The sequence below is a fragment of the Tiliqua scincoides genome, chromosome 2 (genome assembly GCF_035046505.1).
Source record: "Tiliqua scincoides isolate rTilSci1 chromosome 2, rTilSci1.hap2, whole genome shotgun sequence".
NCBI classification, from domain to species: Eukaryota; Metazoa; Chordata; class Lepidosauria; order Squamata; family Scincidae; genus Tiliqua; species Tiliqua scincoides.
This window is the reverse complement of record NC_089822.1, coordinates 245,313,012-245,333,090: the sequence shown is the minus strand read 5'-3', so window position 1 is coordinate 245,333,090 and position 20,079 is coordinate 245,313,012. Positions and strand designations below refer to the sequence as shown.

Below are 20,079 nucleotides of genomic sequence, written 5' to 3'. Positions count from 1 at the left end.
TAGGGCGCAAACTTAACCCCTTATGTCAGTGCTTTCCAGCATTGGCATAGCAGTGCCAATGGGACATGTGCTGCATCCTGCGGTTGGGTGTCACTCTCGGAGGCCTCCTCAAAGTAAGGGAATGTTTGTTCCCTTACCTCAGAGCTGCATTGCCCTTACATCAGTGTTGGAAAGCACTGACATAAGGGGTTAGGATTGTGCCCTTAGTATGCACATATGCATCCCGAGGAAGAGAATTAAAATTTTCTACACTTTTATTGATGGACAGCAGAGACTGAGGGATGGTTTTTAAAAAGGGCTTGAAAGTTGAGTGTCTGGATGGTGAAGGTTTCAAATTTCAGCTCAGCTATGCGCCCAGTGTGCCGTTTTGGGACATTGTATTGGCAACCTTCAGTCTCGAAAGACTATGGTATCGCGCTCTGAAAGGTGGTTCTGGCACAGCGTCTAGTGTGGCTGAAAAGGCCAATCCGGGAGTGACAATCCCTTCCACACCGGGAGCAAGTGCAGTCTGTCCCTGGTCTGTCTCCCTGGCTATGGGCCTTCCTTCTTTGCCTCTTAGCCTCAGACTGTTGGCCAAGTGTCTCTTCAAACTGGGAAAGGCCATGCTGCACAGCCTGCCTCCAAGCGGGCCGCTCAGAGGCCAGGGTTTCCCACTTGTTGAGGTCCATCCCTAAGGCCTTCAGATCCCTCTTGCAGATGTCCTTGTATCGCAGCTGTGGTCTACCTGTAGGGCGCTTTCCTTGCACGAGTTCTCCATAGAGGAGATCCTTTGGGATCCGGCCATCATCCATTCTCACGACATGACCAAGCCAACGCAGGCGTCTCTGTTTCAGCAGTGAATACATGCTAGGGATTCCAGCACGTTCCAGGACTGTGTTGTTTGGAACTTTGTCCTGCCAGGTGATGCTGAGGATGCGTCGGAGGCAGCGCATGTGGAAAGCGTTCAGTTTCCTCTCCTGTTGTGAGCGGAGAGTCCATGACTCGCTGCAGTACAGAAGTGTACTCAGGACGAAAGCTCTGTAGACCTGGATCTTGGTATGTTCCGTCAGCTTCTTGTTGGACCATACTCTCTTTGTGAGTCTGGAAAACGTGGTAGCTGCTTTACCGATGCGCTTGTTTAGCTCGGTATCGAGAGAATGAGTGTCGGAGATCGTTGAGCCAAGGTACACAAAGTCATGGACAACCTCCAGTTCATGCTCAGAGATTGTAATGCAGGGAGGTGAGTCCACATCCTGAACCATGACCTGTGTTTTCTTCAGGCTGATTGTCAGTCCAAAATCTTGGCAGGCCTTGCTAAAACGATCCATGAGCTGCTGGAGATCTTTGGCAGAGTGGGTAGTGACAGCTGCATCGTCGGCAAAGAGGAAGTCACGCAGACATTTCAGCTGGACTTTGGATTTTGCTCTCAGTCTGGAGAGGTTGAAGAGCTTTCCGTCTGATCTGGTCCGGAGATAGATGCCTTCTGTTGCAGTTCCAAAGGCCTGCTTCAGCAGGACAGCGAAGAAAATCCCAAACAAGGTTGGTGCAAGAACACAGCCCTGCTTCACTCCGCTTCGGATGTCAAAAGGGTCTGATGTGGAGCCATCAAAGACAACAGTGCCCTTCATGTCCTTGTGGAAAGATCTGATGATGCTGAGGAGCCTGGTGGACATCCGATCTTGGGGAGAATCTTGAAGAGGCCGTCTCTGCTGACCAGGTCGAAAGCCTTTGTGAGATCTATGAAGACTATAAAGAGTGGCTGTCGTTGTTCCCTGCATTTCTCCTGCAGTTGTCTAAGGGAGAATACCATATCAGTGGTGGACCTGTTGGCTCGGAATCCACACTGCGATTCTGGATAGACGCTCTCTGCAAGTACCTGGAGCCTCTTTAGTACAACTCGGGCAAACAGCTTTCCTACAACGCTAAGGAGAGAGATGCCGCGGTAGTTGTTGCAGTCACCCCTGTCACCTTTGTTCTTGTACAGCGTGATGATGTTTGCATCCCTCATGTCTTGAGGTACTCCACCTTCTCTCCAGCAGAGACAGAGGATTTCATGCAGCTCAGTGACGATGATCTCTTTGCAGCATTTTAGGACTTCAGCAGGGATGCTGTCTTTTCCAGGTGCCTTGCCAAACGTGCTTTGTCACGTTTTGGGACAAATCACCACAATACTGTATGGTTATCCCCTGGGCGCTGGGGATAAGAATAGGCCCTCAGTTTGGCTGTACTTATCGTAAGAGGCGACTAAACAGCCACCAGGTAGATTGGACTCGTCAGCCTAGGAAGGCAGCTCATCTAAGAGAAGGAAACTCTGACCTCAAACCTCCACTGCCTTGTGGCTACATCCAGTTATGGAAAAGGCTTCAGGAGTCAACCTCGAGGCAAAATCCGGAGCCGGAGTCCCTGAGGCAGTTCATGGCTGAACACAGTCACGTTCTGGCAAGTCCTGCGACGCCGCTGGAACCAACCATATTGGCCTCTGCCTTTCCATTGGACCATTTCAGCGACGTGGAGAGGGGGGATTTGCTACATGGGTAACTGCCTATCCTCCATACCTACTTTACCCAGGCTTCGCGCACTGGAGAGGACACTGTTCCAGAACCACCATTCAGAGCGTGACACCGTGGTCTTCTGAGACTGAAGGATGCCAACTGTATGGTTCAGACATTCACCCCTGATGTAGCATCAGCTACATGAGAGGTAGAGAGCAGGGAGGGAATGCAAGGATTTGGTGTAGAGGGGTGGTTGGACAGGGCTAGGGAAGAGGCAGGATTGGTTGCATCGGTGCATGCCATATCCTAACCCTCTTCCTGGACCCAGGGTAATGTCCCCTGACTATGAGGAGACCTCCAAAAGCCAAAAATACAAAGGTAGCCAAGCTGGCCCTGCTGCACTGCCACATGTGAATTTAGAAAGGATTGGGCAGTTAATTACTGACATTTTGAACCTTCACGGGACAAAAAGATTTACATTTGGAGAAACCATGGTATTAAGCCCTGGATATAAATCCTCTGAGCAGGATATGCATCTACTAAATAAATAAATATCATGCACCAAGGCACTTTTATTGCATTTAGCAGTAGGCTATTACCATGAAATACACACTCCACAGGTAAGAAGCAAGGAAGAATTATTCACTTCAATATACAATGATGTGTTAGACTAAAGGAAATAAATAGCAGAGAAAGGGCACAAACACTGCATGTGTGAATTGTCCTGCTCACGCAAGATTTCAAGTCATTTGCGTTTGCCAGGCTTGGGTGTGCTCAAGCCCTATCGTTATCTGGTCAGTGGTTTATTTCTTAATTATTTCAAAGCAGGTCTTCAGACACCTGAAAGGTTGTCATTGAGAAGAAGGAACAAATTGGGTTCTCAAGAGCCTCTAAGAGTAGAATGAGAACAAATGGGTTCAAACTGCAAAAGATGAGATTCTGGTTGGACATCAGGAAGAAATTCTTGATGGTCAGAGCAGTTTGGCAGCAGAATAGATTGCCAAGGAAGGTGATGGATTCTCCCTCATTGGAGGTCTTCAAGCAGGCACTTGCTGGAGATGCTCTAGGAAGATGTCCTGCTACAGGCTGGACTAGATGACCTTCTGATCCCTTCCAACTCGATGATTCTATTATTACCTCCAGTGATAGATTCCCTGTTCCAAACCGAAAAAAGTATGGTTCAGAAAGGAAGAGAGTATGGAGTATCCTGTTTAGGTGCCCAGCTTATCAAGGAGAGGGGAAATGTGCTTCACTTGTATGTGCTTTTGAGCTTCCTTAGAAGAAACCAGTGGCATCCTGCATTAGAGCTAGGGGACCACTTGTACTGGACAGCAAGGTCCCGGAATGCTCAGAAAGCCTTCTGACCTGGTTTTGCCTTCTGGTTTTCTGGGTCCTTCAGAAGCTCAGAAGGCTTTCTAAGCACTCTGGGATGCCGCATGAGGTTCTGGAGAGCCCAGGTATGTGAGGGAGGGTGCCAGCCTTGGGAGGGCAGGTGCCAGACTGAGTGGGCACACTTTACAATCATGGCCCTGGATATTTATTTTTATTTTTTTTATTTTTCACATTTTTTACCGCCCTTTCTCCAAAGAGCTCAAGGCAGTGTACACAACTGCTCCCCTCCTTTTGTCCTCACAACAACCCTGTGAGGTAGGTGAGGCTGAGAGAAACTGACTGGCCCAAGGTCACCCAGGAAGCTTTGTGGCTGAGGGGGGATTTGAACCTGGATCTTCCAGGTCTAAGTCCACCTCCCAAACCACTACACCACACTGACATCACCTAGGGTCACCACTGGGGAAAAAAAATGTAAGAACCCTTCCAGCCCTTTCCAATCCAGGATTGAACTGCTGACTGGACCACATTGCGACAGTGGAAAACACTTCTGGAGAGCACTCTGTTGGCCATTTTGGGAGTGTTGCCAGAAGAGGTTGCAGAGCTCCGCAGCTGTGGTTCATTCCCACCATGCCTGCCAGAACATGTAAGGCAGCAGGAGGGAGAGAAGGGTGTGAAACTGGGTGGGAGTGGGAAGGAATGAGGTGGGGAAGCTGTGGGAGGGAACATATTCAGTGGTGATGGACAGTTGCGGACCTACCATTAGGTCTGATGGGGGGAAAAAGCCCCAGGCGCGAGGCACCAGGACCCTGCAGAAGCCTCTCTGAGGCTCCCGACGGGGGCGGAAAACCAGAAGCACAGTTTAAAGCATTGGGGAACCTCACAGAGGTTGCCCCAATGTGTTCATGGGTTGCGGGAGGCTCCATGAGCCTCAGGTGATTAAGGGGGGTGGATTTCTGTGCGGGCGGCAGCGGAAGCGTGGGGGACACCATCGCAGACCTCTGCCCCAGGCGCCGGGCTGGGGAGGTCTGCTGCTGGTGATAGGGTGTGCCAGATCCTATCCCTTCATTTTGCAGTCTCCCTGCCCTTTTCTTCTCCTTGGACTTGTGCCAGGTACAGAGCTGGTGCAGGTCTGAGGAGATCCATTGCAGAGCGGGAGGCTTACGGAGGGGTAAGAGGAAATAATTATAAAATAGTCAGCCCGGGGCATATCCTCAGTAATTTGAAATGGCTGGTGAAATCATCTGCACTAAATTTCTCTCTCTCTCTCTCTCTCTCTCTCTCGCTGAGCAAATATTCTGGAATTTGTGCGAGTAAAATGTGCGCAGGATGCTGGCCAAATGTATGGATATATTACAGGTTGTCTCCAGATTACTCATTGGTCAGAAAAGGAAGTCATAGGAATGAATGAGTCAAACGATGTGTAAGGAACTTCCACCCTTCACTGAAATGAATAGGTAATGCCTTGAAGGTAGGGACCTCTTGAATTCATTGTGGTCTCCTCACTCCCCTAAACAGGTTCATCAGTTTAGGATTGATGCACATGTGAAAGTAATTGTTGGTAGGAGTATATACATCCTGATATGATACATTTACTTGAAGATAATTTGTACGTTCCACATTTTCCTGTGCATTCACAACAACTGAGCTTCATGCCTTTAGTCAAGGTCACACAGAAATGTGCAGCAAAGCAGAGGATTTAATCTAAATCTATAGAGACTCATGCATATTCTGTGGACTCCAGAGAGTTACATATGCAGGGTCATTTATCTAAGAGGGCAACATTGCTGACGTTGCAAATGCGCAAGTACCCACCACAGCAAAAGCAGAAGGCAGGAAGCCATCCGTGCTGCGGCAGAGTCTAGCAGATTGTGCCCCCCCCCCCCTGAACATGGCAGCCAGTCTTGCAGCAGTGTGGTACAGCACAGTTGTGCTTTAGCTTAAAGCATACAACACAACAGACAGCAGAATCCATTTGCTATCTATGACAGACAATCACAACCTCTGAGAGAGAAAACGGTGTGATATATAGAAGGTACTCAACGCTACAATTTTTTTTGCAACAGAGGGAGGTTTTATTGGGAGGAACGTAACATGATTCAGAGTGACATGGAAGGACCACTGCAGATGACAGAAGCCACATGCCAAGAGATACGCCAGAAGATACACAAAGGATGGATCAACTCTGACAGAACATAAGACGAGCCCCATTGGATCAGGCCAAAGGCCCATCTAGTCCAACTTCCTGTATCTCACAGTGGCCCACCAGATGCCTCAGGAAGCACACAAGACAACAAGAGACCTGCATCCTGTTGCCACTCGCTTGCACATGGTCTTCTGAGGTAGCATTCTGAGGCACTTGGCATTCTGACAGAAATGGAAGTTGACAAGTATGCAGTTGATACTCAAACCTAAGATAAGGCATTGAGCATTCTCAGAAGAGTGGAGGAGGCTCTACAAATGATAGACGGCCACTGCATCCTCCTAACCTGATTCCTTCCCACAGTGCCTTTCTTTGCTTAATGGGCTAAAAAGGAATGGTGTATGTTCAAGGATATCATATTCACCATCCATTACAGGTCACTTGCTTTTTGGAAGGGGCAGCCAGAACATTTTTTGGGTTGCCCATCGTCAAAACAGGCTCGTGCGGAAAGGTTTCTAAATAATCTACTTCCATTATGCTTGTGTAGGTGTGTCATATCCACATGCACACACATCCATAAAATGTTTTCTGTTCATGTGTGTGAGTTTTTAAGACAGCACAACAGAGGCATAATTTTGGTTTTCAGGAAGGAAGGAGAGGAGTGGTTTCAAGGTGTCTTTCCTTAACAGCCATATGATGGGCATATATCATTTGTAAATTATATTTATAGCCTGCTTTTAATCATGGAGATTCCTGAAGTACCTAACAAATGTATACGGGAAGACAGAAGATCACAATAAAACCATAAAACATCAGTAAAAGCCATTAGTGCCATCCATGCTAGCAGTTGATTGACTCCGCCCTGCCTCGTGCAGGCTCCAGACTGGGGCTAGCCTTCCCATTGGGTGCAGAGCCAGGGGAGGCTCCAGCTACGTTCTGGTTGAGTGCACATGATCCTGACGAGACTCAGTTTGGCCTGAGCAGCAACACCTGGCCTCCCGTCCTATGCCTAGTCTGAGATTAGCTGGTCACTTATTGGAGGGCTGGGTAGGAATTTTTCGCCGTCATCCAAATTGGCATTGGTTGGCCTACCCCAGTTGTAAATTGGTCTCTTGGCATGATGCATGCTGGATAGGGTAGCCAGGGTTCATTCTAGTCTCCATTCTGGGGCAGCAAGGTCAGGGGTGAGCCTTGACTGCTCCCATGATACCTGACCGGCTTGACGAGGCTGGCTGGCAAGACTGTTGACTGGACTGGCAAGGCTTAGCAAGGTTTGTCCTGCAGGCTGAGCAGAGCAACTGTCTTGACCCTTCGGGACCAACAGTGGAAGGCTGAAGCAGTCCTGAGACTGAGTTTGGCCTCAAGTCAGATGGTTCGCCCTAAGGAGATTCATGGGGGAGGTAGATGGTTAGGACCACTTCCCCGGATTACTGTCCCGCACACTGGGTTGGCGTTGTTATTTATTTCCCAACCAGCCTTGCTGCAATTGTCGCAAAAGTGTTAATAAAGTGGACCAGTTTAAACCCAAGGCACAGTCTGATGTCTTTATTGGTGGGTGTGGGGTAATAAAAGAGTCATCACCAAGCCACCACATTTCAACATCATAAAACATGTAAACAGAGAGAAGTTCACAAAGGGAAAAAACAACAACACAACACACAAAGGTTTCAAAATAATGTGAATACTGAAAAAACCATAACCTTAATTACTGCCTGCAGTTGACAATCGTTACAAAAATGGTCCCCAGATTATCAACTCTTTTTTTTAAATATATTCAGACTTTGCACAGCAGGCTATGCTGAAGATGATCACGGGGTCAGAGGTGCCCAAGCTATATTTCAGTTTAAATTTAATAGGCCAGTTTGCCATAGAGGCCATGCTCTTACACCAATAAATTTTCTAAAGGTTGGCCATACACTGTGCATGTGACAGATAATGGGGAACGTTGTGTATCACCTTCTGTCCCCAAACTCTGTCCTCCTCCAGAATCCAATGGAAAAATCAACACTTCATAGTTCAGACCCATAATTCAGAATAGCTGCTTCCAGAGGTGCCATTAGGGCTTGCCTTACCCATTGCAGGAGTTCATTGCATCACCCCCATGATGGACCTCCCCCCCCCCCGTCCAGACTATACAGAATAAATTACAACATGTTGTGCTCAGCCTAAATATAGTGGCATCACAAGGGTTGGTATCACCCCCATTAACTTCCTTAATACAGGTCACCCAACAAATCAGTAACCAACAAAAAACCAGCGGCCAACTTGATGACACACAACTGAATAAGAGTTCATGTTTGGGGACATGGAAATGAGATCTGACTCATACGAACACCTTATTGGTTCTCTGCTGTGTCATAATAACACCAGACATGACTGGCTCTTGGAACAATCAGTCTCATTGGTCGGTTTTGAGTTTTAAAAAATCCACTTTTTGTTACATATGGCAGTTGTGTTTTCCTTTTCTGGTCATTTGGCAATAACTTTTGATAGAATACAGATATTTCAATGTGGTCTGTTTCATTACAGTCAGCATTACATTATGCATCCAATGACATATAACATGATGGTATTATTTGAAAATACCAAGATTTTATGATTTTGATCAGTCGGGGGGTCACCCACCCTTAGTGCGTCACCCAGTGTGGTCCACACACTCCACACTCCCTAGCAACACCACTGGCAGCATCAGATTGTGTTAAAAGCCAAAGAGAATACTAGTGCCTTCACGTCTTTCTTTGGTAAGTGTCCCTGTAAATAAAACTGGAAGTCCATCACTCCCAGGTCTGACAACTGTGCAGGAGAAGCACAGTCAGAATTTCGGTCTTTTTGTAGAGGTGGCAGACCCAAGACAATATCAGGTCGTGTTCTGAATTGTGCCATCACCTGCTCACAGTTAGGTTGTTATTTAACTTTTAGATAGCGCTGATTTTCGTACTAGACACCACAGTCCTACATTAATCATGGACTGAAAACATAACAGCAGGACTCATTTTTTGAGACTGGTCACTCAGGGCCCAATCCTATCCAGTTTTCCAGTGCCGCTGCAGCTGTGCCAATGGAGCATGCACTGCATCCTGTGGTAGGGAGGCAGTCACAGAGACCTCCTCAAGGTGCGGGAACATCTGTCTCCTTACCTCCGGGATCCATTGCAGCTGCACTGGTGCTAGAAAGTTGGATAGGTTTGGGCCCTCATTCAGTATTCAAAAGGGCAGAGAAACAGATCAACCTGTAGGCAAATGGGATTTCATACCCAAATCCCACATGTACATATGTCCGAACATTAACCGGTGTTTAAGGAATTCACAAGCTGCTCCGCAGACACCACCGAATAACTCTACCACGCTAGCTGGCAGCAAGTGTAAACTTCAGAAAATGGAGTTGCTGAACACCTGTTCTTAATTCAGCATCAGGTGTTTAATTTTCAGCCCCAATAAATCACAAATACCTGTGATTCCCCTCTGTAGGCTGCTTCTTCATAAGCAATGAGACAGCTCTCTCGAGATTTAATGCCAAGTGGTTATTATTTGATGACACGCATTTTAAAGACCAAGCCTTGTCAGATCATTTCAGAGGGCTGTTTAATAAATGCGTGGCACGGCAGCTGCTGACTAGCCGGGCTAGCAGTGACAGGCCTGTTTGTGAAATGGAGGAAGGATGATTATTAAAATGATACAGTATTTTTGTATCGAAACAACAGCCGCATCCAATGCAAAATACGGTAGCTTGACTGATCTCAATGCAAAATGGCTGGGGAGGGGGGGGAGAGCAGGATATTTGCATATGTAAACAATCTTGCATTTAAAAACAACCCACAAGCAAACATTTGGAAGATGAAACGCTCTCATGACGTGCTTTGCTTTTCAAAGAAAATTACTCATCACCTGACCTTTTGAGCTGCCTGGTTAGAAGCCACAAAAACATAATGAGCAAATTACAGCTCAGGCTGTATAATCCTTTTAAGTTATGTATCAGAACTGAGGGCCAGTTCCAATGTTCTGTGGGTTACCCCTTTTTATGCTACTCTGACTCAAGCAACACACATGCACCCACCCAAGCATCCTGGGACCCCAATTTGTAGTAGTAGTAGTAGTAGTAGTAGTAGTTGGCAACCTTCAGTCTCGAAAGACTATGGTATCGCCTGGGCAACTATATCTCCACTTGTAAAAAAAACCCCAAAATACATCAAATCATGTACAAAGAAAGGAATTACAACATGACATTTACGTGGACCTTGGTTAGTTCATGTTTGATGTTTATTGATAAGGGGCACTAGGAGCACCTCTTGTATACTTTACTAGAAGTATGGCCTGCATGCCTTTGAAAGGGGATTGGACAGATTTCTAGAAGAAAAGTTTGTCACAGGTTACAAGCCATAATGGGTATGTGTAACCTCCTGGTTTTAGAAATGGGATCCTTCAGATTGCCAGGTGCAAGTGAGTGGCAACAGGAAGCAGGTATCTGGTGGGCATACGAAAGTTGGACTAGATGGGACTTTGGCCTGATCCAGCAAGGCTCTTGTTATGTTCACTCAGAAATCTCATCTGTGAGAGGGGCTGTAGCTCAATGGTAGAACACATGACTTGGTAGGCCACATGATGATGATGCAATAACCATCAGGCTAGGATGGGAATGGGGGCATTATGTTGCAGAGGCTTCAGTCTTCCCTGGAGGGTAAGTTTCAGAAGGTAAAGCTGGGAGATGTTCTGGCCTTTGGTACCTGCATCATTCTATTTTGTCCCCTATGCTGTTTAACATCTACATAAAACCATTGGGGGAGGTCATCAGGGGTTTTGTCAGGATGTGGCTCTGGAGATCCTGAACTGATTTTTAGAATCAGGGAAGGGCTTGATGTGGATGAAGAAACAGAAATTAAATGGCTGCTGGTTTGTTTCCGGGCCCAATTTAACCCATTTTTGCCCAGTCCACAGGCGTATGCATTTAGTCCCTGTTGCACGTATGCAACACTGGGCAGAAATAGCTTACGGTGCTAGTTTTGACCTTTAAAACCCTTTACAGCTTGGGACCAGCATATCTGAGAACCACCTTCTTCCATACAGTCTGGTCCAGCCATCAGAGAGGGCCCTACTGGTTGTGCTGCCATCGAAAGAGGTTAGGGGGATGGCAACCTGAAATAGGGCCTTCTTGGTGGTGGTGCCTGTACTGTGGAATTCCCTCCCCTTTGAGTTACAAGCAGCTCCTTCATTGCTATTCTTCTGGTGAGGCCTGAAGACCGTTTTTTGTTTTTTGTTTGTTATTCTGGAAAGCCTTTTATGCCCAGGTAGAGGGTATGATGTGTTATAAGTGAAACTTGGCCTTGTTTCTCTGTGCTCTATCTGAGCCAAGAGTTACTGAGTTTGTCTGAGCCAATAGGCTCACTGTTGCTGAGCAAAGTGAACTGTATATGCTTTTAGAGACAAGCCCTTCGGAGTTGGGAGGGGCTGAGCAGGAGGATTTTAATGCCAAGTGCAAAAGGGCTGTAGTGCGTTGTGCAAAAGCTAGAGGGCCGTCTGCAAAAATTGGTGCCGTGTGCAAAGCCACTGAGGCTATAAAAGGGGCTGCCCCAGCAGAGAGCTTTCAGACCACCAGGGAAGCTCTGCGGAGAGGAACTGAAGACTGGCTCTGCTGGGGACCACCAGGGAAGCTCGACTGAGGAACTGGGAGCAAGCTTGGAGCAGACAACCAGAGAAGGAGCTGAGAAGCGAGCTTGGAAGATCTGCTGAGAGCAGCTGAGAACAAGCTCTGTTGGAGCAAACCACTGGGAAGAACTGCTGAGAGGAGCTGGAGAAGCAAGCTTGGAGACCATCAAGAGAGCCTTTCGTTGGAGTTGACTTGTAGAGAGGGGAACCTCTACCAAGCCTCCAGCATGCCTTCAGCCCACTGCCTTTCTCAGGTCCTGCTGTCTCACAGCCCAATCCTGAGCTGCCCGGGGCTCCCAGCTTCGACGGCACAGAGAATGACTGCTGCTGGATCCTGTGTGCCCTGGGCTACTGCGGGCGGCACCTCAGGAGAAGGGGACTTTTGTCCCCTTCTCCCGGGTAAGGTAAGCAGCCCCGCAATGGGGCTACTCACTTTACCACCAACCAAAAGGTCGGCGGTAAAGTAAAGGCATTCATGTAGGGCGCTGAGCCCCGCACGAATGCCTTGGATTGGGTGGAGTGGAGCTCCATGGACCCGCCTCTCTCCCTCCCCCTGGCACGCCTTCTGCCTGCCCCTCTCCCCACCCCCCACCTCCCCATCATGCCTTCTCCAGCCCTCTCTCCACTCCCTGCCGGCCTTCCCCTCCCCAGAACGCCTCCTCCCCGCCTCCCTCCCTGCTTACTGTGCTGCGGTATGCTGGGTGCCGTTCTGCTTACTATGCTATGGAGGCTGGGTGCCCGCCCTGCACTAGCCCAGTGCTAGCCCAGCTCTAGCCCAGCACTGGCTGGCACTGGGCTAGCACGGGCTGTAGCCCGGCAGTGAGGCTTGCAAATGTGCCTTACAACATGTTTGCGACAGTGCACGGCAGCACGAAGCCACGGCGCCAAGCCCAGGATTGGGCTCTCAATTGGGTAATTCAGATAAGGTTCCCATTACATTTCGTTCAAGGTTCCATTCCTTTAAATAAAGTGTCTTGAAACCTAATTTGGTGTCAGTGGTCTCTCCTTTGATCCTGGTATAACAGATGGTTGCTTTTTTTTTTTTTTAGTAATTTATGGTTTTTAAGTGATTGTTTTGTATCGCTGTTTGGCTTTTATTGTCTATTTTATAGTTTTATTTGTATTTTGTAGTTTTTTATGTATATCTTTTATGTATTTTAATTGTTGTTAGCCATCTTGGGTGCCCTCCCGGGAGAAAGGCAGCGTACAAATTGAATTAATGAATGAATGAATCTGGGCAAGATCATATTCTCTTGACCAGGAGGCCCACTGATTTAGCAATGGTAGTTTAGCCTGTGCTGGATAGAGTGGTGCTCGCCATGAAGAAGAAGGTTTGCAGTTTGGCTAGCAGCTGTTACCCTGCACATCCCGATCTCGTCTGATCTCGGAAGCTAAGCAGGGTCAGGCCTGGTTAGGACTTGGATGGGAGACCGCCTGGGAATACCGGGTGCTGTAGGCTTATACCATAGTCTTTCGAGACTGAAGGTTGCCAACCATTTGGACATAAGTGTGCTTCTACAAACTCAGGTGGTGGCAGTGGTCCCAATGCTTTGGGCGAGCTCCGACTGATGTGCTGACTGCACCTGTTTCAGTTATCATAACTACTTAGATCAGTCGCATCATTGGGCTTGGTGCTCCATTGCCCTGCCCCTTCCAGTTTCGCTCTGGCCCCATCCTCTCACAAGCACAGGGCCAGCTTTCCAGATCAGCTGCTTACCGTGGTGCTGCGGAGCCAGTCACCTGCTGCGGCACCTCCAGTGTCACCCTCTCCAGCAGTGTCACCCAGTGCAGTGCTACAAAGACCCTACACCTTGTGAGATCTCATAGTCCAAGTCTGCACTGTGACAAAGTCTTTTGTGAATTATGCAAAGTAAGATCGAATGAAACAAAATGTATTTTTTAAAACTTCGTAATGATAATTTCTCCCTTAACAAATTGTACTTCTTTTCTTTTTTGAAGACGTTGAGAATGGTTTTCATATATCCATTCACAATAGGGGTCAACACAAATCATGATAATGAAAGGCTTCATTAAAAGTCCATAATGTTACCTTAATGGAAGCAAACTAATAGAGCTCTCCTGGACGTTTTCCACGAAATTAATATTCCTGCACGTTTTAGTGGATGGCTAAAAGAGCATTTTTATTAACTGAACTAATAATGGAATTAAAGCCAACATAAATCACTGCAAGCCTTGTGATGAAATGCTTGATTGTTGAGCTATCTTGACAGAGTGTATTTATTTTTTGAGGAAATATCAGAAACAATAGCACTGCCTCTTTGTCAAAGATATCAACAGGGTTTAAAGAGTTGGCTTCCATTTGCAAAGCAGCTGGCAGTGTGCAATTCCTGTACTCATCCCAGGGATAATACAATGCTCACATGGGCCCCCTATCTCTCTAATCCAGTCTGCATGGCATGCTTCCAGAACTACTACCTTCCGGATCAAATGCATTCCTGACACAGTCACTGGTGGAAAGTATTACATTCTCATAGCTCCTATGCAACTGAAAAAAATGGGAAGGTAATAGACAAGGACAACCACTGGAAGAAGAGAATAATCTTTTATAACCACATGCAAGGTAGTGCCAAGGCTTCGCTCTCTTAGTCAATAGTGACTGATTGCAGAAATCCATTATGGGTTACAAGCCATGATGTGTATGTGCAATCTCCTGATTTTAGAAATGGGCTATGTTAGAATGCCAGTGCAAGGGAGGGCACCAGGATGCAGGTCTCTTGTTATCTGGTGTGCTCCCTGAGGCATTTGGTGGGCCGCTGGGAGATACAGGAAGCTGGACTAGATGGGCCTATGGCCTGATCCAGAGGGGCTGTTCTTATGTTCTTAAAGTAAATTGCATTACCCCTTTTGTCAACAGTTAATTTCTTCCCAGGAAATCTCAATAGACAGTGATGGATGTAGAGAAACTTTAGAGCAGTTCCTCCATTCTGAGCTGGTTGATAGACCTCCCTGAGACATGCAAATCAGCTTCCCTGAGAATGGAGTCAGCTTACATCTGCAAGATGATGGTCACAAACATGGGAAGCACAACAAACAAGGTTTGAACCACTCCACAAGATCTGTGAAATAATTACATGGGCGTACGTGCATTTTGTTTTGTAAAAGTTAAGAGCATAAGAACAGCCCTGCTGGATCAGGCCATAGGCCCATCTAGTCCAGCTTCCTGTATCTCACAGTGGCTCACCAAATGCCCCAGGGAGCACACAAGACAGTAAGAGACCTGCATCCTGATGCCCTCCCTTGCATCTGGCATTCTGACATAACTCATTTCGAAAATCAGGAGGTTGCACATACACATCATGGCTTGTAACCTGTGAAGGTTTTTTCCTCCAGAAATTTGTCCAATCCCCTTTTAAAGGCACCCAGTCCCAATGCCATCACCACCATCCTGTGGCAGGGAGTTCCACAGACCAACTACACGCTGATCCTGTGGCAAGGAATTCCACAGACCAAGTACACGCCAACCAGCTACACTCTAAGTTAGACCTGTTTTTGAATATATTTGCAGTGCTGAATCAAAAAATGGCATTGGTTTTTCCCAACTGGCTTTAGATTTGGGGGTACTGCATAGCCACCCTTATACACCGATTCATGCAGCTTCCTCGTGAGGAAGCCATGGTGTTGGCATCCTTACGAGGAAGATGGTTGAATCAGCATATAAAGTGGCTAAGCCATACCCCCTAATTTAGAGCTAATCAGGCTAAAGTGATGCCATTTTTTGATTCAGCACCCCCAAAATACCCTAAATTCGTTCAAATGTCTTTGACAACAGGCACGTGTTATGAGTAATTTCTACAAACATTGAAATATAGATTTTGAAGGTTTCTTTTCTCTTTTTCTTTCTTTTTTTTGCTTTATCTGCTAGAATGCCTTCACAGCCAAAGGAAATGATGGCATGAATATATGAAGCTACTTAATGCTGAGTGAGCACAGGGGTCTCTCTAGCTAGTGGGGGTTATTAAGACTGGCTGGGTCTCTGAGCCACCCAGGGAACCAGGCAGAGGTTGTCCTCATCTGCTATCCGACCCTTTTACTGCAGGTGAGAGAAAGTGAACATCAAGGCTTCAGGCTGCAAAGCATGTGAGATGGGCTATATACAGTTGAGTGGTAGAATACATGCTTTGCAGGCAGAAGATCCCAGACTCAGTCCCTGGAATCTCTAGATGGTCTGGGAAAGTTCCCTATCTGAAACTCAAGCGAACATGTGCAGTGTCAGGCAGTACAGATAAAATTGAGTGAGATTAACCAATACAGTTTCAGCTACACATGATCATGTGTCCCATCAGTCAGCTATGGCCCCTCCACTTAAGAAAGTCAAACAAGAATATCCAAAGACAGGAATGTCAATACTCTCCCTCTTCCTTATTTATTTGACTCTCCATCTGGCTCTTCAGAAGACTCTAGCACAAGGGATGTCAAACTCATTTCATACAGAGGGCCGAAGTTAGCATTCATGGTGCTGCTGAGGGCCAGAAGTGACATCATTAAGTAGAAAGTGACATCATTAAGCAAATGATGGCCAGAAATAAGCACTTTGTTCTTACACAGAAATTCATTAGCTGCAAATGGCAGAAGAGAAAATTCGCAAATCATTTTTTGAGGATATGAAAGAACCCAATTATCAAACTGAGCGAGCCCAATTATAATGGGGGCTGGATAAATTGCTTCTGGGGGCCTTATGTTTGACACCTCTGCTCTAGCACAATGGTTCTCAGAAACTATGGGTCTGGGACCCACCATTGGGTCGTTTGTGAAACTGACAGGGCAGATTAGGCTATGCGCATCAAGGGTTAAAGAAACTGCTCCTTGCTGCCCAATCACCATTATAGTCACACCCCCTGGGCATTTATAAATCAGGCAGCAACCTCTAGGGCCTTTAGAAAGTTTGAGAACCATTGCTCTGGCACCATAAATTTGAATGTGGTTTGATCAGGTGTCCCCCCCCCCCAGAAACTTAACTAAATAGAATCAGAACCCAAGCAAAGGGTCCTCCCTTTCATCTACAGCAGGGGTCTCTAAACTTTTAGGCCAGAGGGCCACGTCAAATATCTGGCACAGTGTCGAGGGCCAGAAAAATAAATAAATTTTAAATATAAAATTTAAATAAATACATTAGAAAGCCTAAGGTCTTCAGATGGCCTCAAAACATCACTTCTGGTTTGTCAGGAAACCAAGAAGTGATGTTTTTAAACCTTTAGAAGGTCTGACGGGAGGTGCATGGTTTCCCTGGCCCTCAGAACACCCTCTAGAAGCAATTGGAGCACAGCTCTGGTCACGTTCAGTTGAGTGGGCCAGAGGTTTGCCAGGGACCGGAGACTTGTCGTGGGCTGGATAGAAGTTTGTCATGGGCCACATCTGGTCCCCGCGCTGGGATTTGGAGACCCCTGATTTACAGTATCTATGCACACCATGGAACGACAGCACCTTCATCAGCAGAAGCCTGAATCAACCTTGAGAAAAGAGGGGTTTGCATATGGGCACAAGAAAAAAAAAAAGTCTGCAATTCTGTGAAGGAGAACAACCCTACTATATATGTGGCCTCGAGTGAGATCTAGTGACCAATATAAGTGATTGTGAGAACACAGATTGTTTTCCCTTACCTTCAGATGAGATTCATTGAAATGCATTGTGTGCAGATGGGTGGGGGCATGTATGCAAGAGCACACACAACTATTACTACAAGAAAACCATCCAGTTTATGGAGCTTAGCTCATGTTACCGCAGTTCTGCAAACCTAGTTTTAAACTAGCTTCTGGTTTCAAAGGCCAGTTTGAAGGGGACAATTCCAATGGCCCTTCTGCGGCTTGAGCTCAGGGAGGACTTCCCTTGCAAGCTGGACTGCTGAGTTGCTTCAACCAACAGGGTAACAGATCCATCAGGGCAGGAAAAAGATGGCACCTGGCCATTGGGGCAGAGCAACTATATGAATGGAAGCAGCTTCTAGCTTTTTAGGAGTCTACCATTTTGTGACCTCTGAAATGTTATTTAACGGTCTCGTGGTGTGAGCATAGCGCCCCTTTTATTTGGATGAACGGAGCATATTCATATGCCGCAAAGGACACCGGAATGCGCTTTCATATGTGCACATTTCAATGAAGTGGGAAACTGATGTACGTGTGAGAGAGGCCAAGATACATCAGAGCTTCCTCACCCAGAGCAGACCACTGGGACAGAGCATTGGTTTGGATGACCTTTACAAGTGCAGTGATCTCTTAGGTGCATTTACTGAATGTGAAGGAACACGTCCTTCTTCCTAGATTCAGCAGCCTACTGAAAGCAATGGAAATCTTTGAGTTTGTGTAAAAGGCCTATAAATCATGTCTCGAGTACTGAATATCTATCCCTATTTCGAGCATCTGTGTTTGCTGAAATTACAAGGTATCTTTTCAGAGTATAGAACCCTATCAGAAAATTGATCTCCAATATATAAACGCTTCCATTGAGGAAAAGTCTTTTTCAGGATGTTTTTTCTAGTCCTCTCGCATCGTTTTCAAAACGATCCTGAGAAAAAAAATATTGTATCATTTTTGAAGTAAAATAACTATATAAGTTTTAGGCACACAACATTGCCAGGTTTCTCTAGGAAGGGACAACGAGGGTTAATAGGAAAGAAGCTTGCTTTAAAATAAAAAGGATTTCACACCACACTAGCAAATTATTTGCAAAACCCTATTTGTGACTTTTTTACCCCCCTCCACTGCCAGGCTTGCGATAATGATTAGAACAGTGACTGGATTCCTCTCTGTGTACTTAAATTAAATTATCTTAATGCAAATGCGAAATATGAGCATCACAGCAAGATTTTGTAATATAACACAGTGTACCTTTTTTTCTGGGTAAAACTGGATTGTTAGTTCAGGGACTGTAAATGTGTCAGACAATAATTACTTTGCAGGTAGCAGACTACCCAATGTTCTCATTTCATTCTGTGGCTCAATGATAGCTTTTAATGCTGCTTAATGATCACAAACACACTGAGCCTTCTGTTGACACCTGGCTTATGCTAAAAGGGTTGGTGGGAAAAACGCCAATCCAGAATAAATGTGAAAATTACGAGAATGAGCAGCCCTCTTTTTTCTAAAATTATTATTACGCCAAGAAAAGCAAGCTGTAAACTGTAAATATTTCAAAGTACATGCTTGATGTACTAAATAGGTATCTCCCCCCCCCCCCTCCAAACAAGGGAGGAGTTGAGGGAAGCTGGGAGTTTGGGAAAGTCACAAAATGTGTTTGATCAGATCAACAGGAACAGAGAACTTCTGTAATCATCTTTAAGATTAAATCCTGGGGAACTTTGCCTTTGGAAGGCAAACAATCCTGTTCTGAAAGTGACTTTTAGAAGTAGACTGCTTCAGAATGTCAGATGCAAAGGAGTGGAAACAGGAAGCAGGTGTCTTGTTGTCTTGTGTGCTCCTTAAAGCATCTGGTGGGCCACTATGAGATTCAGGAAGCTGGACTAGATGGGCCTTTTGGCCTGATCCAGCAGGGCTCTTCCTGTGTTCTTCCTTGGAGCTTTTTGACACTTTGTGGTATATGCAGAGCTACAAATATGAATGAGCATTAACTGGGCTAGACCTGAACTGCTTTATTTTGAAGACGAGGTTGGAACTCTAATTGTTTAACCATCACTGAAAAATGCAATAACAAGCTTTGGAAATATGATGTGGGTTCATACATAAAATTACATTATAGCCAGCCACCCCTTTCTTGTTTCCTTTCCCTTTAAGAAATGTGAACCAGATGAGACAATGCCATTTACTCAGATCCACTACACTACACAGAGTAATGCCACCAGGTTGTTGATGCTGAAAGCACCCCTTGATGGTACATCAGACACTACCTTTGCCACTTGCACAGAGATCAGAGGTTGGCCTGGCTAGATGGGACCTCTGATGCATCTGGGCCCTTGGCCAGAACTTACATTGGTCAACCACTGACACCACATGACTACACATATAGTACATATGCTTTTTCCCCTCACACACCTGATGTGCCTGTTCTACTACTGATATCCATATATGGGCGTAATGTTCTTACATGTTAATGCATGCAAAATCTAATGCAGTTAAGCCCAGAGGGTGCAGCTGATTCTCAGGTTTTGCTTGAAATGTCAGCCACCTAATTTGGGCCTATATGCACTAGGTTTTACATGTGCACAGTGTGATGCCTACACACTGGCATTCTGTGGCATAAGAGGTAGAACAGGTTGCGTGGGCTAGGCGGGGAGGGGGAAGGCATGCTCTCACAGAGACAAGTGGATTAGGTAAGGGTATATTCTGATCTGGTCCAAGGCAGTGTGCTAGTATCATGTGACTACCATTGTTTAAGAAACAACTACTATTTGAGTATATAGGAATTAGAGACGGGCAGCAGTAGGGAGGAATTATGGGTACTCGGTATATACTTGCATTTGAATTGCAACTGTAGCTTTAGAAGTTCTGAAATAATAAAACTGGGGAGGAAAATTAAATTTTTAAAA

General features: G+C 46.1%; 1 protein-coding gene and 1 pseudogene across 13 annotated transcripts in view; one reads left to right on the top strand and one right to left on the bottom strand.

Moving 5' to 3' along the window:
* Window positions 1-20,079, bottom strand: part of FHIT (fragile histidine triad diadenosine triphosphatase) — a 1,225,929-nt gene that overhangs the window by 62,675 nt on the left and 1,143,175 nt on the right. The window lies entirely within an intron of this gene.
* On the top strand, window positions 12,926-13,041 carry LOC136642588 (5S ribosomal RNA; annotated as a pseudogene).